Below are 19,295 nucleotides of genomic sequence, written 5' to 3'. Positions count from 1 at the left end.
CGGATCCCTTTGAAGACTATAGAGCCAAAGGAAATATCCTCCGATAACAAAGAGAAAGAAACTTTCTGGGAAACTTCTTCGTGTTCTGTGAAATCATCTCACAGAGTTACAGCTTTCCCCTCAAGAAGTCTTTCGCTAAGACAGTTCTTGTGGAATTGGCAAAGTGATATTTGGTAGCCCATAGAGGGCTATGGTGAAAAAGGAAATATCCTCAGATGAAATCTGGAAAGAAGCTTTCTGAGAAACTGCTCTGTGATGTGTGACTTCCACTCACAGAGTTACATCTGTATTTCGTGGATCTCTTTGCTAGCCTTATTTCTGTGGAATCTGAGAAGAGATATTTCGGATCCCTTTGAAGACTATAGGACAAAAGGAAATATCCTCCGATAACAAAGAGAAAGAAGCTTTCTGAGAAACTTCTTTGTGTTCTGTGAAATCATCTCACAGAGTTACAGCTTTCCCCTCAAGAAGCCTTTCGCTAAGACAGTTCTTGTGGAATAGGCAAAGTGATATTTGGAAGCCCCTAGAGGGCTATGGTGAAAAAGGAAATATCCTCAGATGAAATCTGGAAAGAAGCTTTCTGAGAAACTGCTTAGTGTTCTGTTATTTCATCTCACTGAGTTACATCTGTATTTCGTGGATCTCTTTGCTAGCCTTATTTCTGTGGAATCTGATTACCGATATTTCGGATCCCTTTGAAGACTATGGGGCCAAAGGAAATATACTCCGATAACAAAGAGAAAGAAGCTTTCTGAGAAACTTCTTTGTGTTCTGTGAATTATCTCACAGAGTTACAACTTTCCCCTCAAGAAGACTTTCGCAAAGATAGTTCTTGTGGAATTGGCAAAGTGATATTTGGAAGCCCATAGAGGGCTTTGGTGAAAAAGGAAATATCCTCCGATGAAATCTGGAAAGAAGCTTTCTGAGAAACTGCTCTGTGATGTGTGACTTCCACTCACAGAGATACATCTATATTTCGTGGATCTCTTTGCTAGCCTTATTTCTGTGGAATCTGAGAACAGATATTTCGGATCCCTTTGAAGACTATAGGGCCAAAGGAAATTACCTAAGATAACAAAGAGAAAGAAGCTTTCTGAGAAACTTCTTTGTGTTCTGTGAAATCATCTCACAGAGTTAAAGCTTTCGCCTCAAGAATCCTTTCGCTAAGACAGTTCTTGTGGAATTCGCAAAGTGATATTTGGAAGCCCATAGAGGGCTAGGGTGAAAAAGGAAATATCCTCAGATGAACTCTGGAAGGAAGCTTTCTGAGAAACTGCTTAGTGTTCTGTTAATTCATCTCACCGAGTTACATATGTATTTCGTGGATCTCTTTGCCAACCTTATTTCTGTGGAATCTGAGAATAGATAATTCGGATCCCTTTGAAGACTATAGGGCCAAAGGAAATATCCTCCGATAACAAAGAGAATGAAGCTTTCTGAGGAACTTCTTTGTGTTCTGTGAAATCATCTCACAGAGTTACAGCTTTCCCCTCAAGAAGCCTTTCGCTAAGACAGTTCTTGTGGAATTGGCAAAGTGATATTTGGAAGGCCATAGAGGGCTATGGTGAAAACAGGAAATATCCTCAGATGAAATCTGGAAAGAAGCTTTCTGAGAAACTGCTCTGTGATGTGTGAGTTCCACTCACAGAGTTACATCTGTATTTCGTGGATCTCCTTGCTAGCCTTATTTCTGTGGGGTCTGAGAACAGATATTCCGGATCCCTTTGAAGACTATAGGGCCAAAGGAAATATCCTCCGATAACAAAGAGAAAGAAACTTTCTGGGAAACTTCTTCGTGTTCTGTGAAATCATCTCACAGAGTTACAGCTTTCCCCTCTAGAAGTCTTTCGCTAAGACAGTTCTTGTGGAATTGGCAAAGTGATATTTGGTAGCCCATAGAGGGCTATGGTGAAAAAGGAAATATCCTCAGATGAAATCTGGAAAGAAGCTTTCTGAGAAACTGCTTAGTGTTCTGTTATTTCATCTCACTGAGTTACATCTGTATTTCGTGGATCTCTATGCTAGCCTTATTTCTGTGGAATCTGATTACCGATATTTCGGATCCCTTTGAAGACTATGGGGCCAAAGGAAATATCCTCCGATAACCAAGAGTAAGAAGCTTTCAGAGAAACTTCTTTGTGTTCTGTGAATTATCTCACAGAGTTACAACTTTCCCCTCAAGAAGCCTTTCGCTAAGATAGTTCTTGTGATATTTGCAAAGTGATATTTGGAAGCCCATAGAGGGCTTTGGTGAAAAAGGAAATATCCTCAGATGAAATCTGGAAAGAAGCTTTCTGAGAAACTGCTCTGTGATGTGTGACTTCCACTCACAGAGATACGTCTATGTTTCGTGGATCTCTTTGCTAGCCTTATTTCTGTGGAATCTGAGAACAGATATTTCGGATCCCTTTGAAGACTATAGGGCCAAAGGAAATATCCTCCGATAACAAAGAGAAAGAAGCTTTCTGAGAAACTTCTTTGTGTTCTGTGAAATCATCTCACAGAGTTACAGCTTTCCCCTCAAGAAGCCTTTCGCTAAGACAGTTATTGTGGAATTGGCAAAGTGATATTTTGAAGCCTGTAGAGGGCTATGGTGAAAAAGGAAATATCCTCAGATGAAATCTGGAAAGAAGCTTTCTGAGAAACTGCTTATTGTTCTGTTAATTCATCTGACAGAGTTACATCTGTATTTCGTGGATCTCTTTGCTAGCCTTATTTCGGTGGAATCTGAGAACAGATATTTCGAATCCCTTTGAAGACTATAGGGCCAAAGGAAATATCCTCCGATAAAAAAGAGAAAGAGGCTTTCTGAGAAACTTCTTTGTGTTCTGTGAAATCAACTCACAGAGGTACAGCTTTCCCTTCAAGAAGTCTTTCGCTAAGACACTTCTTGTGGAATTATCAAAGTGATATTTGGAAGCCCATAGTGGGCTATGGTGAAAAAGGAAATATCCACAGTTGAAATATGGAAAGAAGCTTTCTGAGAAACTGCTCTGTGATGTGTGACTTCCACTCACAGAGTTACATCTATATTTCGTGGATCTCTTTGTTAGCCTTATTTCTGTGGAATCTGAGAACAGATATTTCGGATCCCTTTGAAGACTATAGGGCCAAAGGAAATATCCTAGGATAACAAAGAGAAAGAAGCTTTCTGGGAAACGTCTTTGTGTTCTGTGAAATCATCTCACAAAGTTACAGCTTTCCCCTCAAGAAGCCTTTCGCTAAGACAGTTCTTGTGGAATTGGCAAAGTGATATTTGGAAGCCCATAGAGGGCTATGGTGAAAAAGGAAATATCCTCTGATGAAATCTGGAAAGAAGGTTTCCGAGAAACTGCTTAGTGTTCTGTTAATTCATCTCACACAGTTACATCTGTATGTCGTGGATCTCTTTGCCAGCCTTATTTCTGTGGAATCTGAAAACAGATATTTCGGATCCCTTTGAAGACTATAGGGCCAAAGGATATATCCTCCGATAACAAAGAGAAAGAAGCTTTCTGAAAAACTTCTTTGTGTTCTGTGAAATCATCTCACAGAGATACAGCTTTCCCCTCAAGAAGCCTTTCGCTAAGACAGTTCATGTGGAATTGGCAAAGTGATATTTGGAAGCCCATAGAGGGCTATGGTGAAAAAGGAAATATCCTCAGATGAAATCTGGAAAGAAGCTTTCTGAGAAACTGCTTAGTGTTCTGTTAATTCATCTGACAGAGTTACATCTGTGTTTCGTGGATCTCTTTGCTAGCCTTATTTCTGTGGAATCTGAGAACAAATATTTCGGTTCCCTTTGAAGACTATAGGGCCAAAGGAAATATCCTCCGATAAGAAAGAGAAAGAAGCTTTCTGAGAAACTTCATTGTGTTCTGTGAAATCATCTCAGAGTGTTACAGCTTCCCCCTCAAGAAGCCTTTCGCTATGACAGTTCTCGTGGAATTGGCAAAGTATATTAGGAAGCCCATAGAGGGCTATGGTGAAAAAGGAAATATCCTCAGATGAAATCTGGAAAGAAGCTTTCTGAGAAACTGCTTGTTGTTCTGTTAATTCATCTGACAGATTTACATCTGTATTTCGTGGATCTCTTTGCTAGCCTTATTTCTGTGGAATCTGAGAACAGATATTTCGGATCCCTTTGAAGACTATAGGGCCAAAGGAAATATCCTCCGATAACAAAGAGAAAGAAGCTTTCTGAGAAAATTCTTTATGTTCTGTGAAATCAACTCACAGAGGTACAGCTTTCCCTTCAAGAAGTCTTTCGCTAAGACACTTCTTGTGGAATTGACAAAGTGATATTTGGAAGCCCATAGTGGGCTATGGTGAAAAAGGAAATATCCACAATTGAAATATGGAAAGAAGCTTTCTGAGAAACTGCTCTGTGATGTGTGACTTCCACTCACAGAGTTACATCTATATTTCGTGGATATCTTTGCTAGCCTTATTTCTGTGGAACCTGAGAACAGATATTTCGGATCCCTTTGAAGACTATAGGGCCAAAGGAAATATCCACCGATAACAAAGAGAAAGAAGATATCTGAGAAACTTCATTGTGTTCTGTGAAATCATCTCACAGAGTTACAGCTTCCCCCTCAAGAAGACTTTCGCTAAGAGAGTTCTTGTGGAATTGGCAAAGTGATATTTGGAAGCCCATAGAGGGCTATGGTGAAAAAGGAAATATCCTCAGATGAAATCTGGAAAGAAGCTTTCTGAGAAACTTCACTGTGATGTGCGACTTCCACTCACAGAGTTACATCTGTATTTCGTGGATCTCTTTACTAGCCTTATTTCTGTGGAATCTGAGAACAGATATTTCGGATCCCTTTGAAGACTATTGGGCCAAAGGAAATATCCTCCGATAACAAAGAGAAAGAAGCTTTCTGAGAAACTTCTTTGTGTTCTGTGAAATCATCTCACAGAGTTACAGCTTTCCCCTCAAGAAGCCTTTCGCTAAGACAGTTCTTGTGGAATTGGCAAAGTGATATTTTGAAGCCTGTAGAGGGCTATGGTGAAAAAGGAAATATCCTCAGGTGAAATCTGGAAAGAAGTTTTCTGAGAAACTACTTATTGTTCTGTTAATTCATCTGACAGAGTTACATCTGTATTTCGTGGATCTCTTTGTTAGGCTTATTTCTGTGGAATCTGAGAACAGATATTTCGGATCCCTTTGAAGACTATAGGGCGAAAGGAAATATCCTCCGATAACAAAGAGAAAGACGCTTTCTGAGAAACTTCTCTGTGTTCTGTGAAATCAACTCACACAGGTACAGATTTCCCTTCAAGAAGTCTTTCGCTAAGACACTTCTTGTGGAATTGACAAAGTGATATTTGGAAGCCCATAGTGGGCTACGGTGAAAAAGGAAATATCCACAGTTGAAATATGGAAAGAAGCTTTCTGAGAAACTGCTCTGTGATGTGTGACTTCCACTCACAGAGTTACATCTATATTTCGTGGATCTCTTTGCTAGCCTTATTTCTGTGGAATCTGAGAACAGATATTTCGGATCCCTTTGAAGACTATAGGGCCAAAGGAAATATCCTCCGATAACAAAGAGAAAGAAGCTTTCTGGGAAACTTCTTTGTGTTCTGTGCAATCATCTCACAAAGTTACAGCTTTCCCCTCAAGAAGCCTTTCGCTAAGACAGTTCTTGTGGAATTGGCAAAGTGATATTTGGAAGCCCATAGAGGGCTATAGTGAAAAAGGAAATATCCTCAGATGAAATCTGGAAAGAAGCTTTCTGAGAAACTGCTTAGTGTTCTATTAATTCATCTCACAGAGTTACATCTGTATTTCGTGGATCCCTTTGCTAGCCTTATTTTTGTGGAATCTGATTACCGATATTTCGGATCCTTTTGAAGACCATGGGGCCAAAGGAAATATCCTCCGATAACAAAGAGAAAGAAGGTTTCTGAGAAACTTCTTTGTGTTCTGTGAATTATCTCACAGAGTTACAACTTTCCCCTCAAGAAGCCTTTCGCTAAGACAGTTCTTGTGGAATTGGCAAAGTGATATTTGGAAGCCCATAGAGGGCTTTGGTGAAAAAGGAAATATCCTCAGATGAAATCTGGAAAGAAGCTTTCTGAGAATCTGCTCTGTGATGTGTGACTTCCACTCACAGAGATACATCTATATTTCGTGGATCTCTTTGCTAGCCTTTTTTCTTTGGAATCTGAGAACAGATATTTCGGATCCCTTTGAAGACTATACGGCCAAAGGAAATATCCTCCGATAACAAAGAGAAAGAAGCTTTCTGAGAAACTTCTTTGTGTTCTGTGAAATCATCTCACGGAGTTACAGCTTTCCCCTCAAGAAGCCTTTCGCTAAGACAGTTCTTGTGGAATTGGCAAAGTGATATTTGGAAGCCCATAGAGGGCTATGGTGAAAAAGGAAATATCCTCAGATGAAATCTGGAAAGAAGCTTTCTGAGAAACTGCTCTCTGAAGTGTGACTTCCAATCACAGAGTTACATCTGTATTTCGTGGATCTCCTTGCTAGCCTTATTTCTGTGGAATCTCAGAAGAGATATTTCGGAACCCTTTCAAGACTATAGGGCCCAAGGAAATATCCTCCGAACAAGGAGAAAGAAGCTTTCTGAGAAACCTCTTTGTGTTCTGTGAAATCATCTCACAGAGTTACAGCTTTCCCCTCAAGAAGCCTTTCGCTAAGACAGTTCTTGTGGAATTGGTAAAGTGATATTTGGAAGCCCATAGAGGGCTATGGTGAAAAAGGAAATATCCTAAGATGAAATCTGGAAAGAAGCTTTCTGAGAAACTGCTCTGTGTTGTGTGACTTCCACTCACAGAGTTACATCTGTATTTCGTGGATCTCTTTGCTAGCGGTGTTTCTGTGGAATCTGAGAACAGATATCTCGGATCCCTTCGAAGACTATAGGGCCAAAGGAAATATCCTAAGATAACAAAGAGAAAGACGCTTTCTGAGAAACTTCTTTGTGTTCTGTGAAATCATCTCACAGAGTTACAGCTTTTCCCTCAGGAAGCCTTTTGCTAAGACAGTTCTTGTGGAATTGGCGAAGTGATATTTGGAAGCCCATAGAGGGCTATGGTGAAAAAGGAAATATCCAAAGATGAAATTTGGAAAGAAGCTTTCTGAGAAACTGCTCTTGGTTGTGTGACTTCCGCTCACAGTGTTACATCTGTATTTCGTGGATCTCTTTGCTAGTCGTATTTCTGTGGAATCTGAGAACAGATATTTCGGATCCCTTTGAAGACTATAGGGCCAAAGGAAATATCCTCCGATAACAAAGAGAAAGAAGCTTTCTGAGAAACTTCTTTGTGTTCTGTGAAATCATCTCACAGAGTTACAGCTTTTCCCTCAAGAAGCCTTTTGCTAAGACGGTGCTTGTGGAATTGGCAAAGTGATATTTGGAAGCCCATAGAGGGCTATGGTAAAAAAGGAAATATCCTCAGATGAAATCTGGGAAGAAGTTTCTGAGAAACTGCTCTGTGATGTGTGACTTCCTCTCACAGAGTTACATCTGTATTTCGTGGATCTCCTTGTTAGCCTTATTTCTGTGGAGTCTGAGAACAGATATTTCGGATCCCTTTGAAGACAATAGGGCCAAAGGAAATATCCTCCGATAACAAAGAGAAAGAAACTTTATGAGAGTTTCTTTGGGTACTGTGAAATCATCTCACAGTGTTACAGCTTTCCCCTCAAGAAGCCTTTCGCTAAGACAGTTCTTGTGCAATTGGCAAAGTGATATTTGGAAGCCCATAGAGGTCTATGGTGTAAAAGGAAATATCCTCAGGTGAAATCTGGAAAGAAGCTTTCTGAGAAACTGCTTAGTGTTCTGTTAATTCATCTCACAGAGTTACATCTCTATTTCGTGGATCTCTTTGCTAGCCTTATTTCTGTGGAATCTGAGAACCGATATTTCGGATCCCTTTGAAGACTATAGGGCCAAAGGAAATATCCTCCTATAAAAAACAGAAAGAAGCTTTCTTAGAATCTTCTTTGTGTTCTGTGAATTATCTCACAGAGTTACAGCTTTCCCCTCAAGAAGCCTTTCGCTAAGACAGTTCTTGTGAATTGGCAAAGTGATATTTGGAAACCCATAGAGGGCTTTGGTGAAAAAGGAAATATCCTCAGATGAAATCTGGAAAGAAGCTTTCTGAGAAACTGCTCTGTGATTTGTGACTTCCACTAACAGAGATACATCTATATTTCGTGGATCTCTTTGCTAGCCTTATTTCTGTGGAATCTGAAAACAGATATTTCGGATCCCTTTGAAGACTATAGGGCCAAAGGAAATATCCTCCGATAACAAAGAGAAAGAAGCTTTCTGAGAAACTTCTTTGTGTTCTGTGAAATCATCTCACAGAGTTACAGCTTTCCCCTCAAGAAGCCTTTCGCTAAGACAGTTCTTGTGGAATTCGCAAAGTGATATTTGGAAGCCCCTAGAGGGCTAGGGTGAAAAAGGAAATATCCTCAGATGAAATCTGGAAGGAAGCTTTCTGAGAAACTGCTTAGTGTTCTGTTAATTCATCTCACCGAATTACATCTGTATTTCGTGGATCTCTTTGCCAACCTTATTTCTTTGGAATCTGAGAACAGATATTTCGTATCACTTTGAAGACTATAGGGCCAAAGGAAATATCCTCCGATAACAAAGAGAATGAAGCTTTCTGAGAAACTTTTTGTGTTCTGTGAAATCATCTCACAGAGGTACAGCTTTCCCCTCAAGAAGACTTTCGCTAAGACAGTTCTTGTGGAATTGGCAAAGTGATATTTGGAAGCCCATAGAGGGCTATGGTGAAAAAGGAAATATCCTCAGATGAAATCTGGAAAGAAGCTTTCTGAGAAACTGCTCTGTGATGTGTGACTTCCACTAACAGAGATACATCTATATTTCGTGGATCTCTTTGCTAGCCTTATTTCTGTGGAATCTGAAAACAGATATTTCGGATCCCTTTGAAGACTATAGGGCCAAAGGAAATATCCTCTGATAACAAAGAGAAAGAAGCTTTCTGTGAAACTTCTTTGTGTTCTGTGAAATCATCTCACAGAGTTACAGCTTTCCCCTCAAGAAGCCTTTCGCTAAGACAGTTATTGTGGAATTGGCAAAGTGATATTTGGAAGCCCATAGTGGGCTATGGTGAAAAAGGAAATATCCTAAGATGAAATCTGGAAGGAAGCTTTCTGAGAAACTGCTTAGTGTTCTGTTAATTCATCTCAAAGAGTTACATCTGTATTTCGTGGATCTCTTTGCCAACCTTATTTCTGTGGAATCTGAGAACAGATATTTCGGATCCCTTTGAAGACTATAGGGCCAAAGGAAATATCCTCCGATAACAAAGAGAATGAAGCTTTCTGAAAAATTTCTTTGTGTTCTGTGAAATCATCTCACAGAGTTACAGCTTTCCCCTCAAGAAGCCTTTCGCTAAGACAGTTCTTGTGGAATTGGCAAAGGGATATTTGGAAGCCCATAGAGGGCTATGGTGAAAAAGGAAATATCCTCAGATGAAATCTGGAAAGAAGCTTTCTGAGAAACTGCTCTGTGATGTGTGAGTTCCACTCACAGAGTTACATCTGTATTTCGTGGATCTCCTTGCTAGACTTTTTTCTGTGACGTCTGAGAACAGATATTCCGGATCCCTTTGAAGACTATAGGGCCAAAGGAAATATCCTCCGATAACAAAGAGAAAGAAGCTTTCTGAGAAACTTCTTTGTGTTCTGTGAAATCATCTCACAGAGTTACAGCTTTCCCCTCAAGAAGCCTTTCGCTAAGACAGTTCTTGTGCAATTGGCAAAGTGATATTTGGAAGCCCCTAGAGGGCTATGGTGAAAAAGGAAATATCCTCAGATGAAATCTGGAAAGAAGCTTTCTGAGAAACTGCTTAGTGTTCTGTTAATTCATCTCACAGAGTTACATCTGTATTTCGTGAATCTCTTTGCTAGCCTTATTTGTGTGGAATCTGATTACCGATATTTCGGATCCCTTTGAAGACTATGGGGCCAAAGGAAATATCCTCCGATAACAAAGAGAAAGAAGCTTTCTGAGAAACTTCTTTGTGTTCTGTGAATTATCTCACAGAGTTACAACTTTCCCTTCAAGAAGCCTTTCGCTAAGACAGTTCTTGTGGAATTGGCAAAGTGATATTTGGAAGCCCATAGAGGGCTTTGGTGAAAAAGGAAATATCCTCAGATGAAATCTGGAAAGAAGCTTTCTGAGAAACTGCTCTGTGATGTGTGACTTCCACTCACAGAGATACATCTATATTTCGTGGATCTCTTTGCTAGCCTTATTTCTGTGGAATCTGAGAACAGATATTTCGGATCCCTTTGAAGACTATAGGGCCAAAGGAAATATCCTCCGATAACAAAGAGAAAGAAGCTTTCTGAGAAACTTCTTTGTGTTCTGTGAAATCATCTCACAGAGTTACAGCTTTCGCCTCAAGAAGCCTTTCGCTAAGACAGTTCTTGTGGAATTCGCAAAGTGATATTTGGAAGCCCCTAGAGGGCTAGTTTGAAAAAGGAAATATCCTCAGATGAAATCTGGAAGGAAGCTTTCTGAGAAACTGCTTATTGTTCTGTTAATTCACCTCACCGAGTTACATCTGTATTTCTTGGATGTCTTTGCCAACCTTATTTCTGTGGAATCTGAGAACAGATATTTCGGATCCCTTTGAAGACTATAGGGCCAAAGGAAATATCCTCCGATAACAAAGAGAATGAAGCTTTCTGAGAAACTTCTTTGTGTTCTGTGAAATCATCTCACAGAGTTACAGCTTTCCCCTCAAGAAGCCTTTCGCTAAGACAGTTCTTGTGGAATTGGCAAAGTGATATTTGGTAGCCCATAGAGGGCTATGGTGAAAAAGGAAATATCCTCAGATGAAATCTGGAAAGAAGCTTTCTGAGAAATTGTTCTGTGATGTGTGATTTCCACTCACAGAGTTACATCTGTATTTCGTGGATCTCCTTGCTAGCCTTATTTCTGTGGCGTCTGAGAACAGATATTCCGGATCCCTTTGAAGACTATAGAGCCAAAGGAAATATCCTCCGATAACAAAGAGAAAGAAACTTTCTGGGAAACTTCTTCGTGTTCTGTGAAATCATCTCACAGAGTTACAGCTTTCCCCTCAAGAAGTCTTTCGCTAAGACAGTTCTTGTGGAATTGGCAAAGTGATATTTGGTAGCCCATAGAGGGCTATGGTGAAAAAGGAAATATCCTCAGATGAAATCTGGAAAGAAGCTTTCTGAGAAACTGCTCTGTGATGTGTGACTTCCACTCACAGAGTTACATCTGTATTTCGTGGATCTCTTTGCTAGCCTTATTTCTGTGGAATCTGAGAAGAGATATTTCGGATCCCTTTGAAGACTATAGGACAAAAGGAAATATCCTCCGATAACAAAGAGAAAGAAGCTTTCTGAGGAACTTCTTTGTGTTCTGTGAAATCATCTCACAGAGTTACAGCTTTCCCCTCAAGAAGCCTTTCGCTAAGACAGTTCTTGTGGAATTGGCAAAGTGATATTTGGAAGGCCATAGAGGGCTATGGTGAAAACAGGAAATATCCTCAGATGAAATCTGGAAAGAAGCTTTCTGAGAAACTGCTCTGTGATGTGTGAGTTCCACTCACAGAGTTACATCTGTATTTCGTGGATCTCCTTGCTAGCCTTATTTCTGTGGGGTCTGAGAACAGATATTCCGGATCCCTTTGAAGACTATAGGGCCAAAGGAAATATCCTCCGATAACAAAGAGAAAGAAACTTTCTGGGAAACTTCTTCGTGTTCTGTGAAATCATCTCACAGAGTTACAGCTTTCCCCTCTAGAAGTCTTTCGCTAAGACAGTTCTTGTGGAATTGGCAAAGTGATATTTGGTAGCCCATAGAGGGCTATGGTGAAAAAGGAAATATCCTCAGATGAAATCTGGAAAGAAGCTTTCTGAGAAACTGCTTAGTGTTCTGTTATTTCATCTCACTGAGTTACATCTGTATTTCGTGGATCTCTATGCTAGCCTTATTTCTGTGGAATCTGATTACCGATATTTCGGATCCCTTTGAAGACTATGGGGCCAAAGGAAATATCCTCCGATAACCAAGAGTAAGAAGCTTTCAGAGAAACTTCTTTGTGTTCTGTGAATTATCTCACAGAGTTACAACTTTCCCCTCAAGAAGCCTTTCGCTAAGATAGTTCTTGTGATATTTGCAAAGTGATATTTGGAAGCCCATAGAGGGCTTTGGTGAAAAAGGAAATATCCTCAGATGAAATCTGGAAAGAAGCTTTCTGAGAAACTGCTCTGTGATGTGTGACTTCCACTCACAGAGATACGTCTATGTTTCGTGGATCTCTTTGCTAGCCTTATTTCTGTGGAATCTGAGAACAGATATTTCGGATCCCTTTGAAGACTATAGGGCCAAAGGAAATATCCTCCGATAACAAAGAGAAAGAAGCTTTCTGAGAAACTTCTTTGTGTTCTGTGAAATCATCTCACAGAGTTACAGCTTTCCCCTCAAGAAGCCTTTCGCTAAGACAGTTATTGTGGAATTGGCAAAGTGATATTTTGAAGCCTGTAGAGGGCTATGGTGAAAAAGGAAATATCCTCAGATGAAATCTGGAAAGAAGCTTTCTGAGAAACTGCTTATTGTTCTGTTAATTCATCTGACAGAGTTACATCTGTATTTCGTGGATCTCTTTGCTAGCCTTATTTCGGTGGAATCTGAGAAGAGATATTTCGAATCCCTTTGAAGACTATAGGGCCAAAGGAAATATCCTCCGATAAAAAAGAGAAAGAGGCTTTCTGAGAAACTTCTTTGTGTTCTGTGAAATCAACTCACAGAGGTACAGCTTTCCCTTCAAGAAGTCTTTCGCTAAGACACTTCTTGTGGAATTATCAAAGTGATATTTGGAAGCCCATAGTGGGCTATGGTGAAAAAGGAAATATCCACAGTTGAAATATGGAAAGAAGCTTTCTGAGAAACTGCTCTGTGATGTGTGACTTCCACTCACAGAGTTACATCTATATTTCGTGGATCTCTTTGTTAGCCTTATTTCTGTGGAATCTGAGAACAGATATTTCGGATCCCTTTGAAGACTATAGGGCCAAAGGAAATATCCTAGGATAACAAAGAGAAAGAAACTTTCTGGGAAACGTCTTTGTGTTCTGTGAAATCATCTCACAAAGTTACAGCTTTCCCCTCAAGAAGCCTTTCGCTAAGACAGTTCTTGTGGAATTGGCAAAGTGATATTTGGAAGCCCATAGAGGGCTATGGTGAAAAAGGAAATATCCTCTGATGAAATCTGGAAAGAAGGTTTCCGAGAAACTGCTTAGTGTTCTGTTAATTCATCTCACACAGTTACATCTGTATGTCGTGGATCTCTTTGCCAGCCTTATTTCTGTGGAATCTGAAAACAGATATTTCGGATCCCTTTGAAGACTATAGGGCCAAAGGATATATCCTCCGATAACAAAGAGAAAGAAGCTTTCTGAAAAACTTCTTTGTGTTCTGTGAAATCATCTCACAGAGATACAGCTTTCCCCTCAAGAAGCCTTTCGCTAAGACAGTTCATGTGGAATTGGCAAAGTGATATTTGGAAGCCCATAGAGGGCTATGGTGAAAAAGGAAATATCCTCAGATGAAATCTGGAAAGAAGCTTTCTGAGAAACTGCTTAGTGTTCTGTTAATTCATCTGACAGAGTTACATCTGTGTTTCGTGGATCTCTTTGCTAGCCTTATTTCTGTGGAATCTGAGAACAAATATTTCGGTTCCCTTTGAAGACTATAGGGCCAAAGGAAATATCCTCCGATAAGAAAGAGAAAGAAGCTTTCTGAGAAACTTCATTGTGTTCTGTGAAATCATCTCAGAGTGTTACAGCTTCCCCCTCAAGAAGCCTTTCGCTATGACAGTTCTCGTGGAATTGGCAAAGTATATTAGGAAGCCCATAGAGGGCTATGGTGAAAAAGGAAATATCCTCAGATGAAATCTGGAAAGAAGCTTTCTGAGAAACTGCTTGTTGTTCTGTTAATTCATCTGACAGATTTACATCTGTATTTCGTGGATCTCTTTGCTAGCCTTATTTCTGTGGAATCTGAGAACAGATATTTCGGATCCCTTTGAAGACTATAGGGCCAAAGGAAATATCCTCCGATAACAAAGAGAAAGAAGCTTTCTGAGAAAATTCTTTATGTTCTGTGAAATCAACTCACAGAGGTACAGCTTTCCCTTCAAGAAGTCTTTCGCTAAGACACTTCTTGTGGAATTGACAAAGTGATATTTGGAAGCCCCTAGTGGGCTATGGTGAAAAAGGAAATATCCACAATTGAAATATGGAAAGAAGCTTTCTGAGAAACTGCTCTGTGATGTGTGACTTCCACTCACAGAGTTACATCTATATTTCGTGGATATCTTTGCTAGCCTTATTTCTGTGGAACCTGAGAACAGATATTTCGGATCCCTTTGAAGACTATAGGGCCAAAGGAAATATCCACCGATAACAAAGAGAAAGAAGATATCTGAGAAACTTCATTGTGTTCTGTGAAATCATCTCACAGAGTTACAGCTTCCCCCTCAAGAAGACTTTCGCTAAGAGAGTTCTTGTGGAATTGGCAAAGTGATATTTGGAAGCCCATAGAGGGCTATGGTGAAAAAGGAAATATCCTCAGATGAAATCTGGAAAGAAGCTTTCTGAGAAACTTCACTGTGATGTGCGACTTCCACTCACAGAGTTACATCTGTATTTCGTGGATCTCTTTACTAGCCTTATTTCTGTGGAATCTGAGAACAGATATTTCGGATCCCTTTGAAGACTATTGGGCCAAAGGAAATATCCTCCGATAACAAAGAGAAAGAAGCTTTCTGAGAAACTTCTTTGTGTTCTGTGAAATCATCTCACAGAGTTACAGCTTTCCCCTCAAGAAGCCTTTCGCTAAGACAGTTCTTGTGGAATTGGCAAAGTGATATTTTGAAGCCTGTAGAGGGCTATGGTGAAAAAGGAAATATCCTCAGGTGAAATCTGGAAAGAAGTTTTCTGAGAAACTACTTATTGTTCTGTTAATTCATCTGACAGAGTTACATCTGTATTTCGTGGATCTCTTTGTTAGGCTTATTTCTGTGGAATCTGAGAACAGATATTTCGGATCCCTTTGAAGACTATAGGGCGAAAGGAAATATCCTCCGATAACAAAGAGAAAGACGCTTTCTGAGAAACTTCTCTGTGTTCTGTGAAATCAACTCACACAGGTACAGATTTCCCTTCAAGAAGTCTTTCGCTAAGACACTTCTTGTGGAATTGACAAAGTGATATTTGGAAGCCCATAGTGGGCTACGGTGAAAAAGGAAATATCCACAGTTGAAATATGGAAAGAAGCTTTCTGAGAAACTGCTCTGTGATGTGTGACTTCCACTCACAGAGTTACATCTATATTTCGTGGATCTCTTTGCTAGCCTTATTTCTGTGGAATCTGAGAACAGATATTTCGGATCCCTTTGAAGACTATAGGGCCAAAGGAAATATCCTCCGATAACAAAGAGAAAGAAGCTTTCTGGGAAACTTCTTTGTGTTCTGTGCAATCATCTCACAAAGTTACAGCTTTCCCCTCAAGAAGCCTTTCGCTAAGACAGTTCTTGTGGAATTGGCAAAGTGATATTTGGAAGCCCATAGAGGGCTATAGTGAAAAAGGAAATATCCTCAGATGAAATCTGGAAAGAAGCTTTCTGAGAAACTGCTTAGTGTTCTGTTAATTCATCTGACAGATTTGCATCTGTATTTCGTGGATCTCTTTGCTAGCCTTATTTCTGTGGAATCTGAGAACAGATATTTCGGATCGCTTTGAAGACTATAGGGCTAAAGGAAATATCCTCCGATAACAAAGAGAAAGAAGCTTTCTGAGAAACTTCTTTGTGTTCTGTGAAATCATCTCACAGAGGTACAGCTTTCCCTTCAAGAAGTCTTTCACTAAGACACTTCTTGTGGAATTGACAAAGTGATATCTGTAAGCCCTTAGAGGGCTATGGTGAAAAAGGAAATATCCACAGCTGAAATATAGAAGGAAGCTTTCTGAGAAACTGCTCTGTGATGTGTAACTTCCACTCACAGAGTTACATCTATATTTCGTGGATCTCATTGCTAGCCTTATTTCTGTGGAATCTGAGAACAGATATTTCGGATCCCTTTGAAGACTATAGGGCCAAAGGAAATATCCTCCGATAACAAAGAGAAAGAAGCTATCTGAGAAACTTCATTGTGTTCTGTGAAATCATCTCACAGAGTTACAGCTTCCCCCTCAAGAAGACTTTCGCTAAGAGAGTTCTTGTGGAATTGGCAAAGTGATATTTGGAAGCTCATAGAGGGCTATGGTGAAAAAGGAAATATCCTCAGATGAAATCTGGAAAGAAGCTTTCTGAGAAAGTGCTTAGTCTTCTGTTAATTCATCTCTCAGAGTTACATATGTATTTCGTGGATCTCTTTGCTAGCCTTATTTCTGTGGAATCTGAGACCAGATATTTCGGATCCCTTTGAAGACTATAGGACCAAAGGAAATATCCTCCGATAACAAAGAGAAAGAAGCTTTCTGAGAAACTTCTTTGTGTTCTGTGAAATCATCTCACAGAGTTACAGCTTTCCCCTCAAGAAGCCTTTCGCTAAGACAGTTCTTGTGGAATTGGAAAAGTGATATTTGGAAGCCCGTAGAGGGCTATGGTGAAAAAGGAAATATCCTCAGATGAAATCTGGAAAGAAGCTTTCTGAGAAACTGCTTAGTCTTCTGTTAATTCATCTCACAGAGTTACATCTGTATTTCGTGGATATCTTTGCTAGCCTTATTTCTGTGGAATCTGAGAACAGATATTTCGGATCCCTTTGAAGACTATAGGGCCAAAGGAAATATCCTCCGATAACAAAGAGAAAGAAGCTTTCTGAGAAAATTCTTTGTGTTCTGTGAAATCATCTCACAGAGGTACAGCTTTCCCTTCAAGAAGTCTTTCGCTAAGACACTTCTTGTGGAATTGACAAAGTGATATTTGGAAGCCCTTAGAGGGCTATGGTGAAAAAGGAAATATCCACAGTTGAAATATGGAAGGAAGCTTTCTGAGAAACTGCTCTGTGATGTGTGACTTCCACTCACAGAGTTACATCTATATTTCGTGGATCTCTTTGCTAGCCTTAATTCTGTGGTATCTGAGAACAGATATTTCGTATCCCTTTGAAGACTATAGGGCCAAAGGAATTATCCTCCGATAACAAAGAGAAAGAAGCTTTCTGGGAAACGTCTTTGTGTTCTGTGAAATCATCTCACAAAGTTACAGCTTTCCCTTCAAGAAGCCTTTCGCTAAGACAGTTCTTGTGGAATTGGCAAAGTGATATTTGGAAGCCCATAGAGGGCTATGGTGAAAAAGGAAATATCCTCAGATGAAATCTCGAAAGAAGCTTTCTGAGAAACTACTTAGTGTTTGTTAATTCATCTCACAGAGTTACATCTGTGTTTCGTGGATCTCTTTGCTAGCCTTATTTCTGTGGAATCTGACAACAGATATTTCGGATCCCTTTGAAGACTATAGGGCCAAAGGAAGTATCCTCCGATAACAAAGAGAAAGAAGCTCTCTGAGAAACTTCTTTGTGTTCTGTGAAATCATCTCACAGAGTTACAGCTTTCCCCTCAAAAAGCCTTTCGCTAAGAGAGTTCTTGTGGAATTGTCAAAGTGATATTTGGAAGCCCATAGAGGGCTGTGGTGAAAAAGGAAATATCCTCAGATGAAATCTGGAAAGAAGCTTTCTGAGAAACTGCTTAGTCTTCTGTTAATTCATCTCACAGAGTTACATCTGTATTTCGTGGATCTCTTTGCTTGCCTTATTTCTATGGAATCTGAGAACAGATATTTCGGATCCCTTTGAAGACTATAGTCCAAAGGAAATATCCACCGATAACAAAGAGAAAGAAGCTTTCTGAGAAAATTCATTGTGTTCCGTGAAATCATCTCAGAGAGTTACAGCTTCCCCCTCAAGAAGCCTTTCGCTAAGACAGTTCTTGTGGAATTGGCAAAGTGATATTAGGAAGCCCATAGAGGGCTATGGTGAAAAAGGAAATATCCTCAGATGAAATCTGGAAAGAAGGTTTCTGAGAAACTGCTTAGTGTTCTGTTAAATCATCTCACAGTGTTACATCTGTATTTCGTAGATTTCTTTGCTAGCCTTATTTCTGTGGAATCTGAGAACAGATATTTCGGATCGCTTTGAAGACTATAGGGCCAAAGGAAATATCCTCCGATAACAAAGAGAAAGAAGCTTTCTGAGAAACTTCTTTGTTTTCTGTGAAATCATCTCACAGAGATACAGCTTTCCCCTCAAGAAGCCTTTCGCCAAGACAGTTCTTGTGGTATTGCAAAGTGATATTTGGAAGCCCATAGAGGGCTCTCGTGAAGAAGGAAATATCCTCAGATGAAATCTGGAAAGAAGCTTTCTGAGAAACTGCTTAGTGTTCTATTAATTCATCTCACACAGTTACATCTGTATTTCCTGGATCTCTTTGCTAGCCTTATATCTGTGGAAATTGAGAACAGATATTTCGGATCGCTTTGAAGACTATAGGGCCAAAGGAAATATCCTCCGATAAAAAAGAGAAAGAAGCTTTCTGAGAAACTTCTTTGTGTTCTGTGAAACCTTCTCACAGAGGTACAGCTTTCCCTTCAAGAAGTCTTTCGCCAAGACACTTCTTGTGGAATTGACAAAGTGATATTTGGAAGCCCTTAGAGGGCTATGGTGAAAAAGGAAATATCCACAGTTGAAATATGGAAGGAAGCTTTCTGAGAACCTGCTCTGTGATGTGTGACTTCCACTCACAGAGTTACATCTATATTTCGTGGATCTCTTTGCTAGCCTTATTTCTGTGGAATCTGAGAACAGATATTTCGGATCCCTTTGAAGACTATAGGGCCAAAGGAAATATCCTCCGATAACAAAGGGAAAGAAGCTTTCTGGGAATCGTCTTTGTGTTCTGTGAAATCATCTCACAAAGTTACAGCTTTCCCCTCAAGAAGCCTTTCGCTAAGACAGTACTTGTGGAATTGGCAAAGTGATATTTGGAAGCCCATAGAGGGCTATGGTGAAAAAGAAATATCCTCAAATGAAATCTGGAAAGAAGATTTCTGAGAAACTGCTTAGTCTTCTGTTAATTCCTCTCACAGAGTTACATTTGTATGTCGTGGATCTCTTTGCTAGCCTTATTTCTGTGGAAATTGAGAACATATATTTTGGATTCCTTTGAAGACTATAGGGCCAAAGGAAATATCCTTCGATAACAAAGAGAAAGAAGCTTTCTGAGAAACTTCTTTGTGTTCTTTGAAATCATCTCACA

This window comes from Macaca nemestrina, chromosome 16, assembly GCF_043159975.1.
Source record: "Macaca nemestrina isolate mMacNem1 chromosome 16, mMacNem.hap1, whole genome shotgun sequence".
Taxonomy (NCBI): Eukaryota; Metazoa; Chordata; class Mammalia; order Primates; family Cercopithecidae; genus Macaca; species Macaca nemestrina.
This window is presented reverse-complemented; position numbering follows the sequence as displayed.